Source organism: Hemitrygon akajei, chromosome 1 (genome assembly GCF_048418815.1).
Source record: "Hemitrygon akajei chromosome 1, sHemAka1.3, whole genome shotgun sequence".
Lineage (NCBI taxonomy): Eukaryota > Metazoa > Chordata > Chondrichthyes > Myliobatiformes > Dasyatidae > Hemitrygon > Hemitrygon akajei.
This window is the reverse complement of record NC_133124.1, coordinates 89,487,442-89,498,973: the sequence shown is the minus strand read 5'-3', so window position 1 is coordinate 89,498,973 and position 11,532 is coordinate 89,487,442. Positions and strand designations below refer to the sequence as shown.

The 11,532-nt window shown below is 40.7% G+C and overlaps 1 non-coding gene across 1 annotated transcript; it reads right to left on the bottom strand.

Moving 5' to 3' along the window:
• Positions 1-3,955: 3,955 nt before the first annotated feature.
• Positions 3,956-4,062, bottom strand: LOC140736348 (U6 spliceosomal RNA). The gene has a single exon (XR_012100922.1). It is a non-coding gene; the product is annotated as a U6 spliceosomal RNA (small nuclear RNA).
• Positions 4,063-11,532: the final 7,470 nt, after the last annotated feature.

Sequence of the window (11,532 nt, the reverse complement as noted above, 5' to 3'; positions counted from 1 at the left end):
CTGTCTGATGGTACACGTTTTCAGGTTTTTGCCTCTTCTGCCCAATGGGGAGAAGAGGGTGATGCCCATAATAGATGGATAGGGTCTTTGATTATGCTGATTGCTGTACTGAGGCAGTGAGACGTGTAGACAGAGTCCTCAGAGGGGAGACTGTTGGTTCCCATGATGTGTTGAGCTGCGTCCATTACTTTCTGCAGTTTCTTATGGTAATAGGCAGAGCGCTTACCATACTAACTTCTCTGAGGTAGGGTTGTGCTTCAGGTGCAGGATGGGGCAGAGATTCTGGAGGGACAGACAGAACACACTTTATTGTGCACTAATAAATACATAAGGACATGAAAAATAGGAGAGTGAGAAGGCAATCTGGCCCATCGAGCTCACCTCGCCATTGAATAATATCATGGCTGATTTGGCCGTGGACTCTATCTACCTCCCTTTTCCCCATAGCTCTTAATTCCCCTGCTATGCAAAAATCTATCTAATGTGCTTACAAATTTTTTGGTGTGGTGGTGGGGTGGGGGGGTGGGATAGTGAAATGTAGTAGCTCTGTCTCTTCACCATGTGTGTCCCTGAGTATAGATTGAAGAGAATGTGGGGCTTTGGATTTTACTGTAAATGGAATTGCACATTGCTGCTGGAGATTCTGGGGCCTGTGGTTTAATGTCCGATTCAAAAGATGCTTCATCAACTGCACTTGAGTCAACCTTAGATCATGTGCCTTGCATTAATCTAGTACATAAGAAAAGGCACAATTCTTTTTATGTTATTCAGCAACCTTTTTCCGGCCTTGTCCCACTTCTTTTCAGATGTAAATTGACCTTGCAAAATTTCCACTTCACTCAAGGAAAGAAATGAATTCTTCCCTGAGTAAATCATTATAACTATTTCTAATAGGATCAAATTCCACATCTCCAATAGTAGCGACAATAGGTTTTAAGGAAAACAGTTGTGCATGCACGTTGACCTGGGGCCCTGTTCTCAGCAACTGTTGAGTGATCCTGACATTCTGCCTTATACTTTGTTGATCTGTGTTCTGGGAGATGAAAGCTACTGGTGCTCCTCACGTGTTGGGGATCTGGGTTCAGCTACTGCTACTGACCTGTGCTGTTATTTAGAGCTGGTCAACTGGCTCATTCTATACAGGAGTGCTACAGCAATGTTTTGGGAATGAGTGCCATTCTTTAAGAGAGAGAGAAGAACAATGAACAATCTTAAGATTATGCAGATTGTTGGCTGTAATTTTATTACATTAATACACAGTGGTTTTGGCTCCCATTTTAATGTTGAGTTTTAGAACATTGAGGGGTGCAGCTGGTGGCAACTTACCGGTCACTAGCTTGCTATTACACATTTTACCAGGGATAACATGCCTTTAACTTCTTGATAAGCAATGTAGCAGAAGAGGTTCTATGGTCAGCTTATATTTGAAAAATCACCTTCAGTATTTCTTTCTCCAATGTTGTAATCAACTTACAGAGATGATAAACAGTGTATCACCTGTCATAACATTACAACCAATGTGTAAACACTGTTGTTAACCAAGAAATTCACTGGTCAATTTACACACAGCAGGTCGGCCAAAGAGTTTGCCAAAAAGCTGTTCATTGGCTTGGATCCCATGGAGAGATGCCCTGATCATTAAAATTGTGCCAAGGACCTCGTAAGGCTTCAGCTTAAGTTGTTGGAAATGTCATTCACAATAATTCTTATTTGGGATGTGAACCCAGAATGTACTGATTCCAAGGCAAGAGTGTTATCCATAATCCACGGCTGATATTGTCATTGAAAAGTGTTATGAAGGTGGGGATAAAATTATCACTCTGCTCTTCCACTCTTTTTTTAAAGGTTGCAAACAGTGTCTCTAACCATTGCACACTGTACGTTGCATCTTTAAGAAGGCCCTCCCACCTCATCATCCAATGTCATACCATGGTAGATATGTAGGTATGCTGCTACACATTTAAAATGTTAGGCTTTGAGGAAGTGGCTGAAAAGCATACCTTGTCACTGATTCTGAATTGCCTGCTGCACACTGTATTGTTGAGGTCGAGAGGTGTGAACATCACAAATAGTCTACATTGGTGTCATAGCCAAGAGAGCTCACCAATACTTCTAATTCCTCAGGAGGTGAAAGAAATTCAGCATGTTCTCATCGACCCTTACAATTTTTATTGATGCACCATAGAAAGCATCCTATCTGGATGCACAATGGCATGCTCTGCACGTGATCACATGAAAATGCAGAAAGTTGTGGACACAACCAGCACATCACAGGACCAATGTCCCCTCTATGGACTGTCTATACTTCAAACTGCCTCAGCAAAACAGCCAGCATAATCAAATCCCCACCCGTCCTGAACATCCTCTCTTCTCCTCTTACCTATCAGGCAGAAGATTCGAAAGTCCGAAGCCATGTACCACCAGCTCAAGGATAATATCTATCCCATTGTTATCAGACTCTTAAAAAGACTTCTTGTACGATAATATGGACTCAGCCTCACAAATATCTCATTATAATTGTGCACTTTATCGTTTACCTGCACTGCACTCATTTGCTATCTTTTATACTTTATTCTGAATTGTTGAATCAGGTTCGTGCGTCCAGCAAGTGAGAACAAGAAAAGATGACAGCGAATAGGTATATTAATCATTTATTTACAAACAGTAAAAATTTGACCGAACATTCATGTTCTCCAAGTTACTGACACTATAAAGCTGAATATTCAACAATCGTACGTTCAATAAACACAGTTAAAAGTGTACACAGAGCATACCTTCCCAATGGTCACGTGGACCACTTGCCTTAAACAAAGGGAGAGAGACAGAACTTCCCACACGTACTCTCTATATACCCAGGATAGATGAAGCTGGACACCAGGCGGCTAACCAATAGGAAAAGCAGCTACAGTTTCAAAACTAACCAATCACAACAAAGTGACTTTCAGCAATCAGAGTAAGCCACCCACCCCCCCACAGGACTTTGACTTTTCACCTCATTCAAGTTCAATTCACTTTGTAATGATTTGATCTGCATAAAAAGTTTGCAAGGCAAGCTTTTCACTGTACATTGGTACACGTAACAATAATAAGCCAAGACCATTAGCAAGGTCTGCTACTACAAGTACCAGAGTGCAGAATGAGTATTTTACACTCAATTCCTTTCATTTGGTATGGGCGACGGAAGCACTGCCACATTTGGTTATTAGGGAGCTCTGTTTTGAGGCTGGCATGGTTACAAACATGTGACTGAGGCAGCATGCTCTTTATTGAGCTGTGCATTCCTGACCTGGCAATGTTTAACGCTGAAGCTGGAGGGGGTGAATACTTGGATACGTTCAGTGGTGTTGTTGCTCTGGCTGTTGGTCTGTGCTGATCTATGCCAAATGTTTACCTTGGACCTCTTTTCTATTAGGCAGCCTCTTTTCTATAAGGGCTAACTGGAGTAATGCAGCTTGTTTGTCTGAGAGCAAGCAGTAGCCTTTGGGTTGTTTCTGGGAGAATGAGTGAGAAAATGAACAGATAAATAGAGGCAATTAAGGCTGTGAACGTTCAGGACATTGTCTTTGTGAGAAAACTGCATTGTTTTATTTAAGATTTTATAATATTAAAAGGAAATAATTTACATCCAGAATATATGTTGAATGTTCACCAATCCCAAAAACATTATCTTATAACTGCTATTCTTTCTCATTTCAAAACCGAACAACACAGTCCCAACAAGAAACAAAATTCTGCTAATTACTTAATGGTTCTTAGGTATTTATTATCTTCAAATTTATAATTAGATGCTACAAATTAAACTTTATCATTAAAACAAAGAAAAGTGGCTAACATAGTCTGTTTTACAATGTAATCACTGAATCAATAATTCCCCTGTGGCTTGTGTGGAGAGTCCTCGGACCATAATTGTGTAGGGGATTCTCATGCCTTTTTTTCTTTTTTTTTTCTTTTAAAAAAAAATATGGAACGCTTCACAAATTTGCGTGTCATCCTTGCGCAGGGGCCATGCTAATCTTCTCTGTATCTTTCCAATTTTAGTATATGTGCTGCCGAAGCGAGCACAGCCTTTTCTTTATAATATGTCTTCCTACGGAGTTCAGCTGACTGGTCCTTGCACACACTGCCTTCAGTAATTATTGAGAGATACAGCAAGGAAACAGGTCCTTCAACCCATTGAGTCTGTGCCAGCCATTGACCACAGTACTCCTATAATTTTATAGTACTCCTACATTCATACCATTTTTTATTCACTTTAATTAAACCCACTCACACTCACTGCCACTCACCAACATAATAAAGGCAACCTACAGTGGGCAATTAACCTACCAATCCTCAGCCTGGAACATGGGAGGAATCTGGAGTACATGGAGGGAAACCCACACAGTCACTGAGAGAACACACAACTGCTCAGAAAGCACCTGGCATTGAACGGGATTGAACTTCAGTCTCTGGTACAGCAAGGCAAGGGGTCTACAAGCTGTGTAGTCCCTGAAATCTCTTTTGCTTCTTGGTAGATTGACTCATGACAATCAAAGTGCAATCTGAGTATGAAGTATGATCAGTACCTTCTTGATTAATATTCCAGTGCTCATTCATTCAATTTTCACTTGTTTAAACACCGCATCTTGCAGGTTACTGGGGGAGCTTAGTGGGTCAAGCTCTAAGTCCTGAAATGTCCTTCCAAATGACACTGCATGACTTATACTCACATTTCCTGTACGTATAAGTTGAAGGAATAGATATTCAGGCCTTGAGTATAGAGTTTATGTGATCTGTAAATGCAACAATTGGGAGCAAACTGGGGAATGTGGCAAAAGTCAGCAGCATCCCTAGGTTAGGAAGCTGATAGTGAATGTGACCTTAACCTTCCATGGGCCAACCAGTTAAGCACACAGGTGAACTTGTTCTTGAGATCTAAGTAGCCCTCTTTGCTCTTTTGCCAGCTCCTTGGTACAATTTGGTACTAATCCTTAATTTTCTTAATATTTAAAAGGCTATCAATCTGCTTTAAGTATACTCATCTATTTGAGCAGAGCTCTCTTTGGTTGTGAATTGAAAAAATTCTCAGTCCTCTAGGCTAAGAACATTTTTCTCATTCCTGTCCTGAGCAGCCACTTTCTCATTTTGAGATTGTTATTCTTGGTTCTAGACACCTCTGCCGGAGAAAGCATTATCGCTGCATCTAGTATCTTGTCAAGTTTTGACAGAATTTTAAATATTTCCTGTCATTCTTCTAAATGCTAGGGTATGTATATGCCCTGTCAACTAAACCTTTCTTCGTTTAAGAAACCCATCATGCCAAGACTCAATTTAATGCATCGAATGCCAGTCCTGAAGAAGGGTCTGGTCCCAAAAAATCGACTGTTTATTCATTTCCATAGATGCAGCCTGACCTGCTGAGTTCCTCCTGCCTTTTGTGTGTGTTGCTAATACATCTTTGCTGCACTCCCTTGTTGGCAATCTAACCAGACAGTGTGACCAAACATGTAAACAACACTCCATTTGGGAGCTTGCCAAAGATCTACATAACTGGAGTAAGCTATCCTTACTTTCATACTGAAATCTTTTGAAATAAAGACAAACATACAGTATTCATTGCTTTCTGGGTGCATTGAGGCTGAGAGGAAAGTGGATCAGCCATGATGAAATGGCGGAGCCAACTCAACAGGTCAAATGATCTAGTTCTGCTCCTATATCAACATGGTCTTATAGCAGCATAGTAACATTTAACAGTCCCAATAGAATGGGATGTACTGGGTGTCCAGGGAGGGGTAGCACCTCTGGTGATGGGCTTGTCGTGCTCTGCCCAGGGGCAGCTCGTCCACCTTTGGTCTTCACCTGCTACCCAGCTCTCACCTGTGGCTCCAAGTAACTGTTTGCATGCAACAATGGCCACACCCAAGTACACCACTTCGACAGGTGGGCTAAACCAGGTGAGGGATGCCGGGAACCTCCAACCCCAGTGAGATAGGGATATGCCTACCCCAGCATGTGAAGCCAGTTCCAGCAGACTGGCCGGATGAGATCAACTACAGATCCGATGACCGAGAAGTCTGTGGCACAATGCTTCATGGAGAGTGAAGGGCATGACAAGGCACAGAAGGTGTCATGGCTATCCACAGCAGCTGAGGAAGTCTCCAGTCATGATGATTTTTCATACCATTGGACCAAGAGTTTTGAGGCTGAGAGAGAGGAACTGTCCCAGTGCAATAGCTTTTTCACAATAAAACTCCTCCTGCACAGGTTTGTGTCTTCATCAGAAATGGCGGACAACCAACATAGAATGACATCAAGGTCCCTCTGAATTCTTATACCCATCAAGCTCTTACTGTTTGATCCTTAAATATTTTCACACGCATTCCATTTGCTACGTCCTTGTCCACTTAATTAACTATCTATATACCCCTTCATGTTCCATCTGAGCAATGACTTTTCCAATTTCAAATAGCTCCTGGTGCCTCTATTGAATTCAACCCCACCCCCATCCACTCCCTTGTCAAACACCTCAGAACAATAGAGTAACAGACAGACCATTTAGTCCATGATGTTCTGCCAATCTTGATGCCAATTTATACTAAACACCTTCCTGAGAATCCTCCATATCCCTCCATTTCCTTCATTGTTTATGCATCTATCTAAAAGCTCCTTAAACTCCACAAAACTTCCTGATTCCAGTGTTACCCTGGGTAACCTATTCCAGGTACCTACACTCCACAAGTAAAAACTTTTTCACAGGTTGCTACAACTCAGAGACAACACAAAATGTGATTGCCTCTTTCTGAGCTGCCTTTATGTACTCCCATTCCATTCCTAAGCAGAAAGTCATCCAGTTCTTTACATGAAGGCATCATGAACCAACTTTACCTTGAGAGGGGGTCTGTACAATATAATTAATAGACTTTGTGAGCAATATTTGATATTAGCTGCACAGAATGTGCACTCCTTGCATGAATTGGTCTCATTTAATCAATCAAGGACATAACCTAACACACAGACTTTGCTAAAGAAAGCACTGCTTCAGTTGCATGGCTGAATTTTGTTTACTTCCAAACCATGAGTCTTTCTAGTCCAGCTAGAAAGCTGAAGGATTTTAACTGTTTTGATGGCCAATGAATTGTTATCCTCCTTTTGGAGGGAGGTGAATGACTTTTTTGGCCTTTAGAATTGAACTAACTCCAAGGTGATTTCACTGCAAATGGGGATTTAGCGGTAAAGCAGTTCTTTGGATTAGATGCTTGGTAAAATCTGAAAGTGCCAGGTCTTCCATACTCTAGAGTTATTTGGATGACTGTCTAACTCACTCATGGAACCTGTCACTGGGAATTGGTAACCTTGTTATTTTTCAAGGCAATGCCCTGACAGTGATAACTGCTGTAAACTGGAAGTAGAAATCTTAAAGGTTGTATTTCCAGCTAAATGGAGACACAAGAGATTCTACAGATGCTGGAAATCTTGAGCAAAAAGCACCAAATGCTGGAGAAATTCAATAGGTCAGGCAGCATCTATGAAAAGAAATGAACAGTCAACATTTTGGGTAGAGACTCTTCTTTTGTGTGCATTGCTTATTCCAGCCATTCTCAGCTCAGATGAAAGGTTATCTGGTGAATTAGTCAATAGGTTTATTATTGCCACATGTACTGAGATACAGTGAAAAATTGTTCATACAGATCTACTTACAGATTCACAGCATCTAAAGTGTTAACTTTGTTTCTCACTTCACCATTGCTGCCAGACCTACTGAGTATCTCCAGCATTTTCTGCTTTTATTTTATATTTCCAGCATATGCAGTATTTTGTTTTAGACAGAAGTCCCATGTGTCAGTAAACAGCATACCTTTAGAAAAAATGGGAAAAATACAAGAGCGCGAGTAGGCCAACCAATCCTTTAAGCATATGCAATATGTCCAAGGTTGATCATCCAAATTTGATAGCCTGTTCCAGCTTACTTTCAATATCTTTTGAGCCCTCTATCCCTTAGAAAAATATACACATCTGTATTGAATGTATTTATTGATTTGCCTTCAACTTATTTCTGAGGTAGAGAATTCCACAGGCTTGCCGCTCACTGGGATAAGATACGTCAAATAGTCTCAAATAGCTTACCCATAATCCTTAGACCAAGACCCCAATCCTGGATACACTGGTCATCAGAAACATCCTTCCTGATTCTAATTTGTTCAGTCCTTTTAAAATGTAAAAGAACCCCACTCCATCTTCTTAACTTGAGTGAATATAATCCTATTTGAACAAATTTAAAATGTGGCAATACATAGAAGTAGAATTCGGCCTTTTGAACCTCAGATCAATAGAATTTAAACTTTACTAATTTGGATAGGTAACGTGAACACAAGGGGATAAAATCTGTACTACTTATTAGATAGAAGGAGTTTTACACATTGAGTATTCCCAATGTTTTGGCTTAAACATGTCAATAACTTCATGGCAGCTGAATATGGAGAACAAAATAAGCTCCAACATGTCAATGTATCAGCTCTGTGTATGGTCTTTATTTATATTCCAAGTACAATAAACATTTGGACTCTAATTCCATTCCACTTAGCTAGTTTTACGCAGATTTGCTGCCAGGAGGAAAGGAATTGTCAATATTTTAGGTCAAACCCCTGCACTAGGTTTGATTGTTGCTCCAAATTCCGGCATCTGCAGTTTCTTGTATCTCTTAGGCACGGGCACTGTATATCAGGTAAGGATGGCAGATTTCATAGAAAATAGAATATGCAACATCACAGCACAGAGCAGGACTTTATGCCCATGATTGTGTGCTGACCTTTTAAACTACCGATCAATCCAACACTTTCCTCCAACATAGCCCTCTATTTTTCTATTATCCATGTGAATACATAAGAGTCTCTTAAATGTCCCTACTGTATCTGCCTCTATCACCACCCACAGCAGTGTATTGCATACACCCACCACTCTCTGGCAAAAACTTACAAAAACTTACATTGGAGCGTAGAAGGTTGAGGGGGGATTTGATCGAGGTATTTAAAATGTTGAGAGGGATAGATAGAGTTGACGTGAATAGGCTGTTTCCATTGAGAGTAGGGGAGATTCAAACGAGAGGACATGATTTGAGAGTTAGGGGGCAAAAGTTTAAGGGAAACACGAGGGGGTATTTCTTTACTCAGAGAGTGATAGCTGTGTGGAATGAGCTTCCTGTAGAAGTAGTAGAGGTCAGTTCAGTTGTGTCATTTAAGGTAAAATTGGATAGGTATATGGATAGGAAAGGAGTGGAGGGTTATGGGCTGAGTGCGGGTAGGTGGGACTAGGTGAGATTAAGAGTTCGGCACGGACTAGGAGGGCCGGAATGGCCTGTTTCCGTGCTGTGATTGTTATATGGTTATATGGTTACCTCTGACATCACCCTTATACCCTCCAATCACCTTAAAATTATGTTCCCCACCCCCCATACTAGCCATTTCCACCTGAGAAAAATGAGTCTGGCTGTCCACTCAAACTATATCTCTTACCTTGTACACCTCTATTAAGTCACTTCTTATTCTCCTCCTGTACTCTCTCCAAGGCTTCCACATCCTTTAAATAATGAGGTAACCAGAACTGAACACAATACTCCAAGTATTAGAGAAGTAAATATTTCAAGTATTAGATGATTGGGAAGTTTTTGAAAACCAACAGAAGGCAATTAAAAAAGCCACAGGGAGAGTAGAAATGAGATGTGAAGATAAGCTAGCCAATCATATAAAAGAGGATATGTTTTTTTCAGATGTATAACAAATCCAATAGAGACAAGAGTGGATATCAGACTCTGAGAAATTATGTTGGAGAGGTATTAATGGGGGACAAAGAAATAATGGGTGAACTTAATAAGTACTTGTGTCAGTCTTCACCGTGGAAGTATGCCAAAAATTCAAGAGTGTCAGAGGGCAGAAGTGAGTGTAGTTGCTATTACCAAGGAGAAGGTGCTTGAGAAACTGAAAGGTCTGAAGGAAGATAGGTCACCTAGACCAGATGGACTACACCCCAGGGTTCTGAAAGAGGTGGCTGAAGGGATTGTAGAGGAATTAGTCATGATCTTTCAAGAATCACTAGACTCTGGAATGGTTCCGGAGGAATGGAAAATTGCAAATGTCACTCCATTCTTTAAAAAGAGAAGGAGGCAGAAAAAGAAGAAATTATAGGCCAGTTAGCCTGACTTTAGTAATTGGCAAGGTGTTAGCATCCGTTATTAAGGATGAGATTTTAGGGTACTTTGAGGCGCATGATAAAATAGGCCAAAGTCAGCATGGTTTCCGTGAGGGGAAATCTTGCCTGATAAACCTGTTGGCATTCTTTAAGGAAATAACAGGCAGGATAAACAAAGGAGAGTCAGTGGATATTGTTTATTGGATTTTCAGAAGATCTTTGACTATGTGACATAGATAGAAGGCTGGCTGACTGGCAGAAGCAAAGAGTGGGAATAAAGGGGGCATTTTCTGGTGAATAGTGGTGGTTTTCCAGGGGTCAGTGTTGGATCCTATTTTTCACATTATATTTTAATGATTTGGATGATGGAATTGATGCTTTTGTGGTTAAGATTGCCAACAATATGAAGATAGTTGGAGGAGCAAGTGGTGTTGCGGAAGCAGGGATTCTGCAGAAGAACTTAGATTAGGAGAATGGGCAAGGAAGTGGCAGGTGGAATCTAGTGCAGGGAATTGCATGGTCATGCACTTTGGTAGAAGGAATAAAGGTATAGACTATTTTCTAAATGGGGAGAAAATTCAAAACTCAGAAGTGCAAAGAGACTTGGGAGTCCTCATGCAGGATTTCCTAAAGATTAATTTGCAGGTTGAGTCAATGTAAGGAAGACAATTGCAATGTTAGCATTCTTTTCAAGAGGAACAGAATATAAAGGCAAGGATATAATGTTGAGGTTTTATAAGGCATCGGTCAGACTGCACTTGGATTATTGTGAGCAGTTTTGGGCCCCTTATCTAGAAAAGATGTGATGGCATTGGAGAGGGTCCAGAGGAGGTTTACAAAAATTATTCCAGAAATGAAAAGGTTAATGCATGAGGCATGTTTGATGGCTTTGGTCTAGTGCTTGCTGGAGTTTAGGAAATAATGAGGGATCTCATTGAAACCTATTGAATCTTGTTAAATTCATTGCAACAGTCATCATTGGGTGTATTTAAAGTGGAGATTTATAAGTTAGGAGGTTTGGATTAGCCAGGGTATGAATGGTTATGCAGAGAAGTCAGAATAATGGGGTTGATAGCGATAATAAATCAGCCATCATAGAATGGCAGAGCAGACTTGATGGGCCGAATGGCCTATTTCTGCTCCTGTCTTATCGTTTTTAGTTCTAAGTGTGGTCTAACAGGAATTTTATAGAGCTGTACCATTACCTCATGGCTCTTGAACTCAATCACCTAACTGATGAAGGCCATCACACCAAACTCCTTCATAACAAACCCATCAACCTGTAAGGCAACTTTGAGGCGTCTATGGTCACAGACCCCAATATCCCTCTGTTCCTCCACACTGCTAAGAATCCTGCCATTAATGCTAAAT